The sequence below is a fragment of the Doryrhamphus excisus genome, chromosome 1 (assembly GCF_030265055.1).
Source record: "Doryrhamphus excisus isolate RoL2022-K1 chromosome 1, RoL_Dexc_1.0, whole genome shotgun sequence".
Taxonomy (NCBI): domain Eukaryota; kingdom Metazoa; phylum Chordata; class Actinopteri; order Syngnathiformes; family Syngnathidae; genus Doryrhamphus; species Doryrhamphus excisus.
The window spans coordinates 41,658,566-41,678,765 of record NC_080466.1 but is presented as its reverse complement, the minus strand read 5'-3'; positions in this window follow the sequence as shown (position 1 = coordinate 41,678,765).

The following is a 20,200-nucleotide window of genomic DNA, read 5'->3' as shown; positions in this document are numbered from 1 at the left end:
AAGGTTTTCGCTTGTTAAAACGTAGTGGATTTGATTTACTTATTTACTTTACCCCGGGCCACTGGGGAAAGAACGAGTTGGGCCCCCGACATTAAGATCGTCGTTGATTGGCGTACTGTTTGTGGAGGCAGGATGACGCGCACAACTCCGACTCCTTTAGTTGAAGTGTTTTGTGGTTGTGCTGCTAGCGTCCTGGAATTGGTTATTTTTAGTTAGCAATATGTAGCTGGCCAACTTGGCTTAATAACAATGTTATGGCGGTGCAATTTAGGTGCCAAAATAATTATGTTGTGCAAGGTTTCATTACATTTGATATGCATATGATATTTGACGATGGCGTATTATTGGTCAAAAAATATTGACAAAGATTTAGGTAGTATTCCTGCTGCTTAGTGTTAGTAATGTTCCATTAAAATTACCATCATTATCATAATACCTGACCTAAAAAGAAGTTTTCCTCCCACTCAGTGTGGAAGTGGTACATGTTTGACTTCTTTGTCCTTCTTCCCAGTCCGTTTTAAAATCTTTCAAAGGTTTAGAATACATTCATTCATTTTCTACCGCTTATCCTCACAAGGGTCGCGGGGGTGCTGGAGCCTATCCCAGCTGTCTTCAGACGAGAGGCAGGGTATACCCTGAGTCGCCAATTAACCTAGCATGTTTTTGGAATGTGAGAGGAAACCGGAGTACCCAGAGAAAACCCACTCATGCACGGGGAGAACATATAAACTCCAAACAAAGATGGCCGAGGGTGGATTTGAACTCGGGTCTCCTTGCTGTGAGGCCAGCGCACTAACCACTCATCCACCATACAACCCAGTAAAAAGAATACAGTAAAAAAAATTGGTTGGGTTGGAGTTGGGCCATGTGATGTCAATAATAAATAATAGGAGTGTAAAGGCGACTGTAGGGGTGTTACTTCATATGTACAGGGCTCTAATAATTGTAAAGATTGTTTTAAAACAAGTTTTCTATGCAGTTATTCTTTCACAATATGCAAATTATTAATATTGAATCCTACTTGGGGCCTTGCGGGGTTAGCACATCTGCCTCACGGTCAGGTGTGATGGAATTTTCATATTTGTTTTGTCTGGGTATCATATTTTCATTATATTAAATTGGAATAAGACAACAAAAGAGGTCTATTGAAGCCATAAATAAAAACACATATTTAAATGGACTAAACGTTGCATGTTATTCGTTGTTACAATAACTGTACATCATAAGTCGATGTGATTTATACGCAACATACTCTTTAGTAGCCTACATCAAACGGGCAGATTTATTGCGAGTAAAAACAAAAATTTGTAGTTACTGCAGTCAGATGTGATCCTTTGCTTATCATAAGAAGATCATCCAGGGCCACCCCGATATCCAATAAAACCACATCTGCTCAGCATATTTCCACGGAGCGTTGCATACAGTGCCGTGCAGCAAGGCAGAGCTTTCATCCACAGCAATAATAAGTCAGTTTAAAGGGACTTTAACGGGATGCGATTTGGTCAAAAAAGGGGCAGCATCAAAAAGCTTAACATCTTTGATTGATACACAAGAAATATTACGACTTACTGGATATTACAGCATGAATTACAGGACCGTGCTGCCCTACTGCCATTGCTGGAATCATTTTTAAAAATATGCATCAATGAATTCATTTGAACTCACACCTTGCGTGCGCTTTATGCAACATATTGTTCCGTGTCCGAGTCCTTCCCACTGCCATTAAAGTCCCATTAATCACCCATGCGGCCACAAGTCAGGCTCGGCAAGCGGATGAGACCACGTATCTGTAACTCGAAACCGTAATGCCTCATACCTTATGAACATTGTCTGTCCGCTATCGATCACACATCTGGATCTTGTTGTCTCGTGCCACAAAATTAGTCATCTGGAGCCCGTGGATGATGAGTGGGAAATCGGAGGGAGAAGGGCAATGATTACCGCTGGAGTGATTAATCACAATCATATCGGTGACAGGATGAGGCAACTACAGAGTTGGACCACAGAGCAGCACAATGAGTGGTCTTTTGGGTTTGGGGTTGACAAGAACACTGTTACTTTTTTTCATCCATATCTGTTTTTAAAAAGGTGTTGTATGTCCGCAATTCGAGGCAGGTGGAGTCTATGTTTGGATCTGTGATGTCAGTGTGGTTCTATAATAGATATTAGTGTCAGAATGATTGCAGCAACACGAATAACAAGCTTGGATGGCAAATGTTTGGTAATGGTAATGGTAATGGTAATGTTAATGTAATGGTAATGGTAATGGTAATGGTAATGGTAATGGTAATGGTAATGGTAATGGTAATGGTAATGGTTTTACTTCATTTGAACATGCATCAGATTACAATTGAGTGCATCCCATAATCAGTTCCCAGTTTCACATGTCCAAAAGGAGTAGGAAGAAGCAAAGCTTATTAAATCCTACCCCTCCATCTGGTACTTTTACAATCAGTAACTGTTACATTTGTTCACTTCCTGCTTTCCTAATATAGTTTAAGTTTTTTTTTTTAATTTTTAAAATTTTTCGTCATGTACCAAAGTACGAGGTGAAGTACTTCCTGCCTTTCTAATATAATTTATTTTTTTAAATACTTTTTAAAAAATTTATTAATTTTATAAATTTTTCATTTACATTTTTTTTGTCACGTACCGAAGTATGAGGTGAAGTACTTCCTGCCTTTCTAATATAATTTATTTTTTTTAAATAATTTTTAACATTTAATTAATTTTTATAATTTTTTCATTTTAATTTTTTTTATTTTTTTTATTTTTTTTATTTTTTGTCACGTATCAAAGTACGAGGTGATATGACCATACAATGACATAATGGTTACCATAGTAACTGTCAATATAGTGATATACATAGCACATCATGACTGGTTCAAGACTCTTCAACCTTGTATTTAGCAAACATCAACTGCTTGTATTGTTTCTTGAATTGGCTCATCGTTGTGCATTGTTTGATTTCCTTACTCAATCCATTCCATAGTTTGATTCCACATACTGAAATGCTATGGCTTTTTAACGTAGTCCTAGCATAGAAGTGTTTCAGATTTTTTTTGCAGTACATTTAGCGAGTGAAGATCGGTGTCGGCATTGTGATCGGATTTGATTCCCCGCCGTTTACCCCAGGATCACATCAGCAAACACCTAAAAAAGTTCATCTCTGTGACTCGCCTCCCTAAAGAGCCAAGACCAACTCCAACAACTGCTATCACCCACAAGCAAACCGTCCTCCGGGCTTTCATCTCTGAATTCCTCTCCGGAATCCTCTCAACTTGTCAGGGAAGGAGAGAAGCTGCTGAAAGGCGAATGTTTAAAAAGCACAATCAATAAAAGTCCTTTGCAATCTGAGTGAGGCTCTCCAGACGCTGGATACCAGGAAAAGCACAAAATCAACCTCTTCTCCGCTTTCTGCCTCCACCTTTGCTCACTGCTGCATCCGGCCATGTTGAAAGGATTTCGCTAAAAGGATAGAGTGTGAGATGCGGCTGACCTTCCAAAACCTCTCAACCTCGATCCCTGGAGTGTGTTTTGCAACAGAGCATGATGATCACTGGCTGCATTACCATGGACAGCAATAACCTGACTCTTGACCTTTTTATAAATAAGACCACATTTCTGTAACGTTGGCGTGCGACTATAATCACAATGTTATTATTTTCCGACATTTTAAATGATATAGAAAGTAATAAACGGTATATTAGCGCTAGTATCTTTTCATCTGAATCATTTCCAAATGTGAATCCTTATAAATAGATGGATAACTAGCATCACAAGTCACTACGGATACCTGGTTTTGCTAACAGTCTAACCCAGGGGTGGGCAAACTTTTTGACTCGCGGGCCGCATTGATATAACAAATTTTCGGGGGGGGGCAGAGTATATATTTTACACGTAACAGTCCACCTGGTATTATTGTATCTGTAAAATTGTCATGCAATCTGCTATTATTATTTATTATTTTATATTTATATTTAAATATTTTAAAAATAATAAAATATTATAATAATTAAAATACAATTAAAATAATAATTATTATATTATTATTATGTAAAATATGCAAATATAACAATATTATTATATATAATTAATATAACAGTTAGCATTAATATAATAAATATAATCATCATAATAGTTAAAATAATAATATAATAATTATTATTTTCATTTTTATTATTATTATTATTATGTAGGCGGCACGGTGGTCTAGGGGTTAGCGCGCAGACCTCACAGCTAGGAGACCAGGGTTCAATCCCACCCTCGGGCATCTCTATGTGGAGTTTGCATGTTCTCCCCGTGCATGCGTGGGTTTTCTCCGGGTACTCCGGTTTCCTCCCACATTCCAAAAACATGCTAGGTTAATTGGCCACTCAAAATTGTCCATAGGTATGAATGTGAGTGTGAATGGTTGTTTGTCTATGTGTGCCCTGTGATTGGCTGGCGACCAGTCTAGGGTATACCCCGCCTTACGCCCGAAGACAGCTGGGATAGGCTCCAGCACCCCCCGCGACCCTCGTGAGGAAAAGCGGTAAAAAATGAATGAATGGATGAATATTATTATTATGTGCTTGTGTCTCTTTTTTCAGGAGCACTTTGTAAACAACAGACCATGTCATACAACGAAATTGATACAACCATCAAAAGGTTGGCTCAGGCCATGATGCCAGGTTGTATGTTGAGTTTAAATTAAATACTTTTGAAAGATTGGGCGGGCCGTATTCAAACACTTGGCGGGCCAGATGTGGCCCCCGGGCCGTAGTTTGCCCACCCCTGGTCTAACCAAAACTCCAGTTTTCCAAGCATTGGGAGACAAAGTGCTCTGGGATTTTTCTCACCAAGTATTTGTCGACTTTGATGACATCATCCTGAGAGACGACATCTATCATGTCCGCTCGCTTCTGCTTTATTTGTAAAAGCCAAGAAATGCCACTTATGTGTACTTTCAGGGTACATGGTACAAGGCGCCATGGAGATGGACTCCACAAAGTCCCAGCTGTTACCTTCTGGGCTGCTCTGGAGAACCGCAGACAGCTGAAGTGTTTCCTTTGGATGTGCAAAACCTTTATCGGGTATTGTCGGTGGCTCCAGGTCCATCACAGATCCCCTTACAACTCTGACACCCTCGAAAGTGCAACAGTGTCAAGGTTCGATTTTTCTTTGCATCTATCTACTGCTCGTGGTGGAGGGCGATGAATCAGAGGAAAGTATTCCATTTGGAGGAGTGGTGATACTGGTTAGATTCGACCAAAGATCCATTCCTGGTGCGGTCGGACCACGGATTCCTTGGGTACATCTGTTCGGAGAGTCAGTGGACACCGGTTTTCCTTTCTTGCGTCACCTCAAACCACATGCTTTGTCATGGCAGTTCCAGGAGCTGGAAGAGGTCTTTCCGTTTCCAGACCCAACCACTTCCAAGCTCTTCTTACCTGGGAGACCAATTGAATTTCGAATTTTGACCACTTAGTAGTTCCCCTATATGCAACCAACAGAAGTCTTCTCACCAAGCACCTGGATGGTATTTGATGTCTGATGTGGGTTGGTACATCTTCAGTGGCATTTACCGCCAGTCTGAAGAAACTCTACCCATCTAGTAAAACATGTCTGCACCAGGTACGTTTTTAAAAACGGTGCATTGCTAGCCAGTGTTTACTTATCCCACAGCCTGATGTGTCCAAGCTTGAAATTACAACCACACGAATGGCTTCAACCCCACAGTGGAGTGTGGAGTGTTTGGCCAGGCTGTTTGTTTCTGCAGAGACATTTTACTGTGCCTGCATCCTCCGACCGGGTCCAAGGATGTGTCTGAAATCTCTCCCGATTCAAGCATGGAAAGTGTTGGCTGTGACCGTATGGAGACGGCAAAGGAGAGAAAATCCAGACATTGTGGACTAGATATTGAATACATAAAAATGATGAAGTGTTTGTGTGCGTTACAATAACAATAGCACACTTTTATGCTAATATGACTAGCCGTCTTGTCATGAAAGCACATGTTTATACACACAAAGATAAGACCACACTTATTTGATAAGTAATGCTTCCGGAATTACTTACTTACTATAACTGAATAATATCAATATTTTTTAATGATCTGAAACATTTAAGTGACAAAAAAACTAAATCAGGGAGGGGCGATTACAAACGACTTCTAAACTATGAAAATATTACAAATTGGAGAATAATTGTATATGTATGACATTGAAATTGGGCTGCACGGTGGTCGAGTGGTTAGCATGCAGACCTCACAGCTAGGAGACCCGAGTTCAATGCCACCTTTGGCAATCTCTGTGTGGAGTTTGATGTGCTAAACCCGCAAGGCCCCAAGTAGGAACCAGTATTAATAATTTGCATATTGTAGAATCATTGGATAGAAAACCTTTTTTAAATACAATCTTTATAATTATTAGAGCCCTGTAGACATGAAACAACACCCCTACAGTCGCCTTTACACTCCTATTATTTATTGTCGACATCACATGGCCCAACTCCAACCCAACCAATTTTTTTGTACTGTATTCTAAACCGGGGTTACATGGGGTATGAGTGGTTAGCGCGCTGGCCTCGCAGCAAGGAGACCCGAGTTCAAATCCAACCTCGGCCATCTTTGTTTGGAGTTTATATGTTCTCCCCGTGCATGAGTGGGTTTTCTCCGGGTACTCCGGTTTCCTCCCACATTCCAAAAACATGCTAGGTTAATTGGCGACTCCAAATTGTCCATGGGTATGAATGTGAGTGTGAATGGTTGTTTGTCTATATGTGCCCTGTGATTGGTTGGCGACCAGTCCAGGGTGTACCCCGCCTCACGCCCAAAGACAGCTGGGATAGGCTCCAGCACCCCCGCGACCCTCGTGAGGAAAAAGCGGTAGAAAATGAATGAATGAATGAATGAATGAATGTGAGTGTGAATGGTTGTTTGTCTATATGTGCCCTGTGATTGGGTGTACCCTGCCTCTCGCCTAAAGACAGCTGGGATAGGCTCCAGCAGCCCCCGCGACCCTCGTGAGGAAAAAGCGGTAGAAAATGAATGAATGAATGAATGAATGAATGTGAGTGTGAATGGTTGTTTGTCTATATGTGCCCTGTGATTGGGTGTACCCTGCCTCTTGCCTGAAGACAGCTGGGACAGGCTCCAGCACCCCCCGCGACCCTTGTGAGGATAAGCGGTTGAAAATGAATGAATGAATGAATGACATTGAAATTGTGAATTTAGTTGTTCAGCTCCTTCCTGAAGAAGAGCATCCCGATATCTTTTTGGGAGTCGTGTAAATCCGTGTATTAGGTGATGACCGAGTGCTGAAATATCCCACTACGTTTCATCATACAAGTCCGGATGACTCATTACCACCATCACAGCCTCTATTTTCAACCCCCAGTCCAGTCAGACGACCCCCCCCACCCCCCATCCTGCTCTGGCACCTCTCCTCCTGCCCCTTTCAAGGTGATAAGCCCCAATTATAAGTGCCCTCTCCGGGAGTTCATGCAAACATACATGCAAATATACAAGTGAACCAGCATGCCCACAAACGCACCCTGAGACGGTGTGACGGTCAGGTGGCCCAGACAGCATTCCCCCGTGTGATTAGGCTTAGTGAGCCATCTACCCTGTCCAACCTGTCGCCAGTAGCTCAGCTCGGCCTTAACACCCAGCCTGTGAGTTATACAACACCGCTGTGTGTCTGTGGGGCGGGCGGACGGGGTGGGGGTGAGGGGGTAGCGGCCCAGTTTGTGTGTGTGTGTGTGTGCTCCAAAGCTGCAGGGATCACTGACAGGACCCCAGCAGAGCTTGACATGGCTTTTCTCTCTGGAGCCCTGTGGTTCTATCACTGATCTCGCTCCCGTGTGTGTGTGTGTGCTGCGTCTGTGCTGCAGTATGAGAACGTCTCCAGCCGTGTAACATAAGAATAGAATACTTTTGCCCCAATTTGATCATAGAAATTCTAATCATAGAAAGATGATGAGATGATGGATGGAGGCGCGGTTAGCGGCGGGTGTGCATGAATGTACTCGTTGTTTTACGATGGCTACACGGTTCGGACCAACTGATTTGGCTAACTGTCATTGTGTAGGTGCCGGTAATTGGGGATCATCTGACGCCCGATGATGCCAGCGCCGCGAACTCGTACATCAAAGATCCAAACCGAAGGCTCAGTTGGCTCAGTCCGACTTACTCATCTTTGCTTGAACTCATTTTAAAGAAACGTGTCATTATTTGAGAGGCTTTGTGCTATTTATTTACTTATTTACTTGACCGGACTGAAGGTTTAGTTTATATTAAAAATATAAATAGAATCAAAATTAGAATAGGAAAACAATCAAAAATAAATCATAATAAATATATAAAAATATTTTTTAAATATATATATATAACATACAAAATATATAAAAATAAATATATATAATAAATAAATAATAAATAAAATAATAAATAAAATATATGGAAAATCATATTGAATCAAATGTGTCCTAATTGTCCATAGGTATGTCTATATGTGCCTTGTGATTGGCTGGCCACCAGTACCCCGCCTCTCGCCCGAAAAGGGCTGGGATAGGCTCCAGCACCGCCCGCGACCCTCGTGAGGAAAAGTGGTAGAAAATGAATGATTTTAAAACGGACTGAGAAAAAGGACAAAGAAGTCAAAAATGTACCACTTCCACACTGAATGGGAGGAAAACTTATTTTCACTTTTCACATGTGCCCTGTGATTGGCTGGCCACCAGTCCAGGGTGTACCCCGCCTCTCGCCCGAAGACAGCTGGGATAGGCTCCAGCACCCCCGCGACCCTTGTGAGGATAAGGGGTAGAAAATGAATGGATGAATGAATGAATGTATTCTAAACCCAAGAAAGATTTTAAAATGGACTGAGAAGAAGGACAAAGAAGTCAAACATGTACCACTTCCACACTGAATGGGAGGAAAATTATTTTCACTTTTCACAAGTGCCCTGTGATTGGCTGGCGACCAGACCAGGATGTACCCCGCCTCTCGCCCGAAGACAGCTGGGATAGGCTCCAGCACCCTCGCGACCCTTGTGAGAATAAGGGGTAGAAAATGAATGAATGAATGAATGAATGAATTAATGAATGTATTCTAAACCTAAGAAAGATTTTAGACTTGGAAGAAGGACAAAGAAGTCAAGTATGTACCACTTCCACACTGACTGGGAGGAGACAGCTGGGATAGGCTCTAGCAATCCCCGCGACCCTCATGAGGATAAGAGGTAGAAAATGAATGAATAAATGAATGTATTCTAAACCTAAGAAAGATTTTAAAACAAACTGAGAAGAAGGACAAAGAAGTACCACTTCCACACTGAATTGGAGGAAAACTTCTTTTCACTTCTCACATGTGCCCTGTGATTGGCTGGCGACCAGTCCAGGGTGTACCCCGCCTCTCGCCCGAAGACAGCTGGGATAGGCTCCAGCACCCCCGCGACCCTTATGAGGATAAGGGGTAGAAAATGAATGAATGAATGAATGAATGAATGTATTCCAAACCTAAGAAATATTTTAGACTGGGAAGAAGGACAAAGAAGTCAAGTATGTACCACTTCCACACTGATTGGGAGGAGACAGCTGGGATAGGCTCGAGCAATCCCCGCGACCCTCGTGAGGATAAGCGGTAGAAAATGAATGAATAAATGAATGTATTCTAAACCTAAGAAAGATTTTAAAACAAACTGAGAAGAAGGACAAAGAAGTACCACTTCCACACTGAATTAGAGGAAAACTTATTTTCACTTCTCACATGTGCCGTGTGATTGGCTGGCGAACAGACCAGGGTGTACCCCGCCTCTCGCCCAAAGAGAGCTGGGATAGGCTCCAGCACGCCCGTGACCCTCGTGAGGTTAAGCGGTAGAAAATGAATGAATGAATGAATGTATTTTAAAGAAAGATTTTAAAACGGACTGGGAAGAAGGACAAAGAAGTCAAACATGTACCACTTCCACACTGAATGGGAGGAAAACTTATTTTCACTTTTCACATGTGCCGTGTGATTGGCTGGCGACCAGACCAGGGTGTACCCCGCCTTTCGGCCAACAGTTGGAGATGTGATAGGCTCCAGCACATCTCCTAATGTGGACGCACACTTAAATAAAGGCATCCAAAATCCTGCGGGACCTGACGTGATTTAAAAAAAGGCTAAAATGAGATGCAGTTGACTAGCCTGGTCAGTGCTCCCCTCCCGCAAGTTTACTGGCTGTGACTTCCCCCGTTTTTAGACAGAAGCCACAGCTATGCATGTGTTTACTCCTCAGCATCACTCAGCAGCATAATGTTTTCTCACTAGCCGAGGCAAAGTGAGAATAACTGTGTTTACGTGGGCAGGATGACTGCGTGTTACGGCACAAAGTTCCAATTTCCTGTGTGCATACTAAGAGGAGAAACAGCGTGGAAGCTATAAGGAGCGTATTACACGGTAAAAGCACGTCCTCGGGGTATGTTCTCCAACGAGTCATTTTGTGCTCAGGACAGGAAATGGAGTTGTATTCAGCTGGTTTGTCCAAGTATTCCAGACGTACACTGGAGGAGCTGTGTGAAAAACAACAGTCCACAGCTCCAGGCTGCCGGGACTCGTGGGTTTCCTTTCGCCATCCAAGCCAATGGCCCACACATAAACACACACGGCAAATTTTATTTGGTTCCTTCTTCTGTTTTCTTAGTGCGCTCATCTGCGTCATTTCTTACTGTCATGGAGACTGAGGACCAGTGTGCTCGTCTTTGCTACGTTGTGCACCAACAAAAACCAATGATGGAATTACAAAATTTAAAAAAACATAACTTACTTGCTATTTGGAGATGGTCGAAAAATGGTCCTATACCTGAGGAGTCTTACAATTTGGTGGATAGTCACAATTTACCAGCGTTAATGAAGGATTTTCTTCCACAATTTTCCATTATATGGTGATTAATCAAGACAAATTAATTTGTAAACCATGATTAATCTTATTAAAAACCTAATAAAAACACAAGCTATTATTGCGGGAATAACCCACATCAAGCTCTGGACCCCTGACATCACTTCTTGCATGCCTGCCACTCAACCCCCCCCCCCCCCCCCCGAGAGAACATGTTTATAGTAACACACACAAGCAGAACTCTTATTTATGTCCTAAATGCCTTATGTACTCCTATTTTGTCGACTATATCGGGTATTACAAGTATAAAGGTGACTGTAGGGGTGTTAGTTCAAGTCTAGAGGGCTCTAACAATGTTAAAAACTGTATTTCAAAGGTCGCAAACAGGTTTCCTATGCTGTAACTATAAAGATATTCCATATGTACTCCTATTTTGTTTACTGTATCGGGTATTACAAGTGTAAAGGTTTGGCCCGCCGGCCGCGTGTTTGAGACCCCTGATCAAGATAATCATTAGTTGCAAACTGCACTCTTACTGTAAAAGTGTCCGATGGGAGCTAATGTGCGTCATTTTTAACTTTACAATCTAAACTATTTTATCTTTCCTCCATGATGTGTTGTCTGATGTCCTGAAGGTCTTTCCAACCTCGGTAAAAAAGGCAAGCGTGCCCCCGCCTATTAGGTTCCGATTAATCAACCTTTTCTTCAGAATCGAGGAGCGTGATGAGGAGAGGCATTGAGCCTCCTGTAATCCACGTCCCACCCCCCGCACCCCCCACTCCACACTGCAACCCATCCACCTGCTGTGGCTTTGTCTGCGGCTTTGGAGGAGCTTTGGCTTGTAGTAAAAAGCCAGCGCTGACCACACAACTTCCAACACTACTGCATACACTCCAACGCTACTGCATACTCAAACAGGCAGACAGGAAGGATGGGAGAAAATATCAGCTGCTATTCAGTGGAAATGGAAAGTCTACACCAGTACTGATGCCAAAAACCCCAACGTTGCAAAAACTCAAAACCAACAAACATAAAACAGCAGCAACTTAATGGGAAATACATCTGGCCTCCTGCGAGCTGTAAATTAGTACTATGCAGTATTGCTGATGTTGCATGTTTACCCTTATAAAGGACGACTAAACTATGCAGGAATCCATTGTTTATTGCTGTCAAAAGTACAGTTTCGTGAAGTACGATTCCTTATATATACAGTAAATGGAATATTTTAAATAGTTACAGCATAGGAAACCTGTTGAAATAACTTTGAAATACAGTTTTTAACATTATTAGAGCCCTCTAAACATGGACTAACACCCCTACAGTCACCTTTACACTTGTAATAACCGATATAGTAGACAAAATAGGAGTACATATGGAATATTTTCATAGTTACAGCATAGGAAACCTGTTTGCAACCTTTGAAATACAGTTTTTAACATTATTAGAGCCCTCTAAACATGGACTAACACCCCTACAGTCACCTTTACACTTGTAATAACCGATATAGTAGACAAAATAGGAGTATATATGGAATATTTTCATAGTTACAGCATAGGAAACCTGTTTGCGACCTTTGAAATACAGTTTTTAACATTATTTGAGCCCTCTAGACATGGACTAACACCCCTACATTCACCTTTACACTTTACACTTTAGTTTGAGGCCCCCGCCTTGATATGAAAGTTTAATGTTAGTTTGATATGGATGCTGTATGGTATCATGTACCCAGAAACAATTATTACGTTTGATTAATGTTCGTGTTAAAGGTTAAATAACTGTTAATAGTTATCCTCCCTATCCGTGTGGAAGTGGTAAGTTTTTGGCTTTTTTAAGTTTAAAGGAAATAACTTGAAGGCTACCGTTTAGGTGGCTAGCTCTCTAGTTTGCGAGTTAGCATGTGTCTCAAGACCCTGCAGTTGCGCAATATGTTGTAAATAAAAAGAGTATAAATGTGACTATAGTCGTGTTTTGTCATGTCTACAGGGCTCTAATAATGCTTTGTTCATTTTAATGTGAAAATAATAATTTGTCTACCCACCAACTATATGTGGTTTCTTAAGTTTTTATTATTTGCTGTTTTGTTATTATAATTATATTTATTTATTTATTACTGATTGTTTGATTTTCTTTATTCTTGATTTGTTTATTTATTTTTCATCTTATTTTGTGTAGAAAAATAAAAATTAAGATATTTGAGAACAGTGGAATGTTTTATCAGAGCTTTTATTGTAGAAAATCAGAACCAAAGCACTGAAAAAGTTTGTATATTTTTCTGTTTTTAATAAATGCGTTTTTTTTTTGTTTTGTTTTTTTGTAAAACCTGATGTGAGTTTGTGACCCCTGATCTTGATAATCGATTAATAGTATTTTAATGCGATTAAAAGTGCTCCCACACTTTGGTCAACAGGTTTTCTTCAGGTGGATTTTTTTGCAGCCCTAATAACGGAAGCATCCACCGATTTTCTATGCCACTTGCCTTCATCATGGTCCGGCTACCATGAGCTGGAACCTACTCCAGCTGACTTTGGTCACCACTTAGTCACAATCACACCTCACAACCATGGGAAAAAAACAAGCTAGCCTGATGAGCTGGGGTGTCTCCAGTTGTTGGGGTCCTGCAGGGGTCCTGGACAAGGGGTCCTTGTTGGGGACCCTTAGGATCGGCACCAAGACGAAGACCCTGAAGGCCAAGACTACTATATAAGGCGATATACAGTATATTGAGCATAATATCTAACCCATATTCAGGTACACGGTGCCTTCTGGATGATTGACATGTACTGTATCATCTTCAGCGTATATTCATGCATATTTAATATCTTAGTGATGCGGTCCGTGGATGACAAGACAATATGGCTTGCGGTGGTCCCGTGACGCCTGGCAGGCTTTGTAATGGACACCTGTTAGGGCCTTTCAGCAGAGCTCAGTCTGGCCCCTGGACCTTCACAAGACCTCTGGGAGCCCTGCGTTGACTCCCCATTGTCTGTGTAAGTGTATGTATGTGTATGTGTGTGTGTGTGTGTGTGTGTGTATATGTGTGTATATGTGTGTGTGTGCCTCCCAGGGCCCAGTGACTCCTCTTTGTCTCTGCTTGGCCTGCTGTCAGATTGTGTCTTTGTTATGACAGTTGGTCTGCTTCTATACCGACTAAATCACCTCTCTCAGCTGTTCATTTACTGACCTAACCCCTGGCAACCTTGTGACACACACACACACACACACACACACACATATATAAAAATCACCTCCTTCTACCTCACTGCATCCCTGTGGAACACTAAACATTTTCCGAGTAAAAAGGAAAAGAGGATGAAGTCAACAGGAGAATGAGCGGAGGAGGGTGGCAATGCAGAGGCTAAAGGTCGTTTGACCTACGACCTCTGTGTTGTTGGTGTGGCATTGGGAAGGTCAGAGGACACAACGACCCCCGGCTAATGAGTAACTACACGCTAGATGCGACACACAAATAGAGGGAAAGAAAGGTCAGGAGCCCCGTTTAGGTTGGATGACAGCGACCTGGTCTCGCTTGTCAAAACTGTAAAATAGAATTGGTAATGGGAATTGTAATGGGAATGGTAATGGTTTGATTTCATTTCAACATGCATCAGATTACAATTGAATGCATCACATAATCAGTCCAAAGGGAGTCGGAAGAAGCAAAGCTTATTAAATCCTACCCCTCCATCTGGTACTTTTACAATCAGTAACTGTTACATTTGTTCACTTCCTGCTTTCCTAATATAGTTCAAGGTTTTTTTTTTTAATTTTTTACATTTTTTTTGTCATGTACCAAAGTACGAGGTGAAGTACTTTTAAATAATTTTAAAAAATTAATTAATTTTATAATTTTTTCATTTTTATTTTTTTTATTTTTTGTCACGTACCAAAGTACGAGGTGAAGTACTTCCTGCCTTTCTAATATAATTTATTTTTTTTTAATAATTTTTAAAATTTAATTAATTTTTTATAATTTTTTCACTTCAATTTGTACACTTCCTGCTTTCCTAATAAAGTTTGTATAGTATAGTTCGTTTTTGTTTTTGTTTTTTTTTAATTTTTTGTCACGTACCAAAGTACGAGGTGATATGACCATACAATGCCGTAATGGTTACCATGGTAACTGTCAATATAGCACATCATGACTGGTTCAAGACTCTTCATCCTTGTATTTAGCAAACATCAACTGCTTGTATTGTTTCTTGAGGAATTGAGGAAACACGGATGATCGGATGATGATGATGATCGGATCAGATCGGAAGACTGAGGTGAACCAGGCAATTGGGAATTAGCTACAAGATGTAGCATATTAATGGAATTTGTGGCTCAAATGAAGGAAAACTGAGGTTTAAGTCAATCCTGACATCGTGGTTCTGCACAGGCTATCCGTTTGGGGCAGGGGTGGGCAAACTACGGCCCGGGGGCCACATGCGGCCAACTAAGCGTTTGAATCCGGCCTGCCAGTTGCTTTCTAACTTTTAACATACATGCTGGCAACATGACTTGCAAGTCGGATGTCTTATTCAGTAAAAAAAAAAAAACAATAAAAATAATTTAAAAAAAAATTTAATGTAAAATTCAAGTTTGTAGTTTGATGTGGTTTGATGTTTAAAGTGCTCTGGAAAAAAGGGATATATGGAACATATTTAAAACATATAGCTAATAATCTGACACGTTTACAGATAAAATTATACAAATAAGTAAATAAATAATAAATATATAAAAATATAATATAATTGATATATAATGTAATTAATAATATAATTATAATATATATAATAAATTATATATATATAATATGTAGATTAAATATAATATATAATATAAATAAAATTAGACAAATAATTCAAGGTGGACTGTTAGAATTATAAGCAAATACAAATATATATACAAATAAATAAATTAAATAAATAAATAATAAATATATAAAACATAATATAATATATTAAATATAATATATATAATAATATAATTAATATATATAGTATAATTAATCATTATAATATATAATAAATAAATAAAATTAGACAAATAATTCAAGGTGGACTGTTAGAATTATAAGTGTAAAATAGTGTGTGTTATAAAAAATATATATATTCTGGCCCCCCAGACAGTTTTGTTAACTCAATGCGGCCCACGAGTCCAAAAGTTTGCCCACCCCTGGTTTGGGGGAACCGTTGGCCCGGGTTCCTGCAGGGACCAACACCTGCTAATCTTTGAAGAGGGAATCTCGGAACGCCGAAGTAGTACATCAGTGATCACATACTGTTTGGTACGTAAGGAGAACAGAAGTCATGCAAAGGTCAGGGAGAGAAGGCTGAGAATGTGAAAGAGAATTGTCAGAAGTGACATAACTCTAATGTTCATGTATTGTGTGTGTGTGTGAGTGTGTGTGTGTGTGTACTTGCGTGTGTGTGTTTGTGTGTCTCGCAAGAGAGTAAATGTTAGAGGTCTGAGAAGCACTGGTGTTACCGGGGCGATGGCCCAGGAGTGCAAAGCCAGCAGCAATATAAAACCTGTTCTTTCCCAGAATGCCTTTGTGCCGGCTGTGTGTGTGTGTGCGCCAGATCCTGTTGCTATGGGGACCGGAGGTCGATAGGGTAACACATCCTGACTCTGAATTTCTCCTCTCTCATGACCCCATCCATGTCTGTCTTTATCCATGTCGTAGAACGATGTACGTACATAACGATGCATATTTACAAATTAAGAACCGATCTTGCGGCATCGACCACCAAACTCTCAACTAAAATGCGTATCAATGGTACAGATTGTCACCTGTATGTAAACAATACAATTAAAAGTCGCTCGTGTCCAATAAACGGACAAATGCATGCTCTGCTTCGCTTACTGGCTGAAGTCAGCGCAGATCCGGAGCTCCGTGGGGAATAATAGTTTCTTTCACAAGCGGTGCAGCCTGCGCTGCAGTGTGTGAGCTTTTGTCTCCCTCCGTAACACAATGCGAAAGCACCCAACACCGTCAACTTCAACATGCTAAAGAAAGCGCCCACACATTAAATCTTAGGAAATCTAAGAGGAGTCCCGTTTAAAGCTGTAAAATCCCCAAAAGCATCCCAAAACCTTGGTGTTTACATGGAAAGGACAAGGTGAGACAATGGTAAAATAAGCAGTCTGGATATAAAAATTAACAGATATGGACGGACGGGCGGACATACCGATTGACCAATCTGTCCACACATATACCATAGCAAGGTTTTTGTAAAACTGCATATTTCCCCCCTCTCCGTTTATGATCAAAATATTGTCCACCCAAACCTCGTATTTAAAGCAAACCGCATAAAATCATCGGGAACCACAGTTATACGACAAACCTGACCATGACATTCAGAAATTGTCGCGAGGACGACTTCCATCTCTGAGTTCTCCCACCGGTCTGACCCAAAACCGGCGTCAGAGCCGGCTACCAGGAAGATGCCTTGGATATGGAATGGTTATTTCTGGGAAAATGGCTGACTTCATTCAGTAATTCATTCATTTTCTACTGCTTTTCCTCACAAGGGTCGCGGGGGGTGCTGGAGCCTATCCCAGCTGTCTTCGGGCGAGAGGCGGGGTACACCCTGGACTGGTGGCCAGCCAATCACAGGGCACATATAGACAAACAACCATTCACACTCACATTCATACCTATGGACAATTTGGAGTCGCTAATTAACCTAGCATGTTTTTGGAATGTGGGAGGAAACCGGAGTACCCGGAGAAAACTCACGCATGCACGGGGAGAACATGAAAACTCCACACAGAGATGGCCGAGGGTGGAATTGAACCCCGGTCTCCTAGCTGTGAGGTCTGCGCGCTAACCACTAAACCGCTGTGCCGCCCCATGGCTGACTTCTACAGAAAGAAATATGTGAGATGCCTCCGGACTCCTCACTTAATCCCCTTCTGGGGGCTCGACCTCCTGGGCTGGGGGTTCCCGGTCTGGGGCTCAAGACCCGGTCAACCTATCCATCACCTCCAACGCACCCAGAATTTCTGTAACGGTCGTTGCCATGATGGTCGGTAAGTCATACCCGATTCTCCTTGAAGCAACCTCTATGGTCCATCGTACGGTTGACAAAGCTTCCTGGTCTTGCAAATGATCTAAGGTGGCCTCACTTGGGTTAACTTCTGGGTTACAGCTACAATTAGGGTAGGGTTTGGGTAAAGAGGTAGTAAATCTGAGTAAGACTCAGACGTCGGCACAAGGAAGAGACGGATACTATGGCAGCAAAGTCTTTAGGGTTAGTGTTGGGTTGGTTCGGGTTCAGGGTTGGAGTACCTCTATTTGTACTGCATGAGTATGAATTGTACAAGTGCTAATGAATACTGCTGAAATGGACATTTCTCACTATATAAATACATTCTTTTAGAATAATTCTAAACTACTTTGGGTTCGTTTATGCAAGTCTGGCTAATGGACTCAGTTGCAACCATGGACTATGACCATCGCCCATGATGACGGACATTCCCGATTAGTACTTCACCTTCAGAGTTGAGCGTTTTGACATTAAAACCAAACCCGGTGCTCCTTCTCTTGTCTTCTCTCTGGTTGAGTAAACCATCATGTACCGATCAGCCATGGACTGGAAGGATTTTGTGCATAGTTTGAATCGCTACGGTTACGTCACATTAAGTTCTGCGGTGGTTTAACCGTTATAATATCAAACCAAGTCAGAAGAAAGGAGACCTTAGTTCAATTCCACCCAATTCCACCCTCGGCCATCTTTGTGTGGAGTTTGCATGTTCTCCCCGTGCATGCGCGGATTTTTTCCGGGTACTCCAGTTTCCTCACACATTCCAAAAACATGCTAGGTTAATTAGCGACTCCAAATTGTCCATAGGTATGAATGTGAGTGTGAATGGTTGTTTGTCTATATGTGCCCTTGCCTGAAGACAGCTGGGATAGGCTCCAGCACCCCCGCGACCCTCGTGAGGATAAACGGTAGAAAATGAATGAATGAATTTTTAGATGTAAATCTGCATTTGCCTTTTACTGACTTAGTTGTTTCCATATTTACATCCCCACTAACTCTTTGTCCATTGTGACATGTTCTTCCTGTGTAATTTAGTGGCTTGGTAATGTGTGCAGTGTAGATGTTCTCCAGCTCATCAGCAGTGAGATGCTTTACTCCCTCTGTTGGCCAGTCGGCAGTATAGCCGATGCATGATGCAAGCCACCTCAGGGGAACAGCAGCCAGTATACAGTATAGTATACAGAATACTACAAAGTTGCAGTTATTTTCATTGAATGACTTGATAATTGCTACAACCTGCAGGCTGTTTAGTTTGAGAGCGTGTACAAATTGTGTCACGGCATAGAAAAAACTCGTCAAGTGAGACCAAGACAACTGACAACCGAGCCCAGCAGGGTGCATTCTTGTAAACCAGTAAGTGAAAGGAAATTATGTGAACATTTTATACTTATTTTTGTTGAGTTACTTTTAATGACAAACTTTAAACACGTGAATTATTGATTGCAAGTGTCGTTGTGAGTGAATTATCAGCTGGATTAAATCAACTCGGCAGCTTCCTACTCCTCTTCAGACAAGTTGAACCGTGCATGCATGTGTAAACCTGACGTTTATCAATGTAACTTGTTCAGCGTGTTCGAAACCGACACTGCCGCCCCTCTTTTTTTTGTTCATTCGTTCCAAAAGTTCAAATGAAAACTGAATTATTATGCATTTTTCCCATGGAAATAACTCAACTCAATTCAATTGATGCCTCCGAGACACTCAAAAATATGAACAAAAAATACATTTTATAGAGAATAATTAGTTTGACCTGCAGAAAATAATACAAAAATAATGATAATGAATGAACTGATCATTATTCTAAACAATGGATTTAATATCTGTAAATAATTATTCTATGAAATCATACTAAAATGTGCTTCTCTGGAGTTGGTAGTCATTAAAATAATGTTATTATTATTATTTTTTTGTTTCAGAGTTGGTCCTTTATTGTGTCTGTGTTGTCTTTCCAACATACAGAGTTCTATTCTAATTCTGATAAAACTGCAAACTCTCAGGTCAGTGATTGGTCCTTGCAGGTCATTTCATTTTCTCCCATAATTCACAATAACATATTTGGTATATTTTGTAAAAGATGAGGATCCTTACTAGTGTTGCTGCAAAAATCAAGTCAATTTTCCCCTTGACTGGGTCACGTGACGAACATCCTGTGTACATCAATCAATGGCGCGCCCCTCATATTTGTCATGTTATTTGGGATTTGCAGGTTTCCAACTCAGACATTTTGCAGCCAAGCTTTAAATAGCCCGCTGACCGCAGAAAATGTGGTCGAGTGTGTGACAGGGAGCGTGGGCCGCTGCCAAGAAG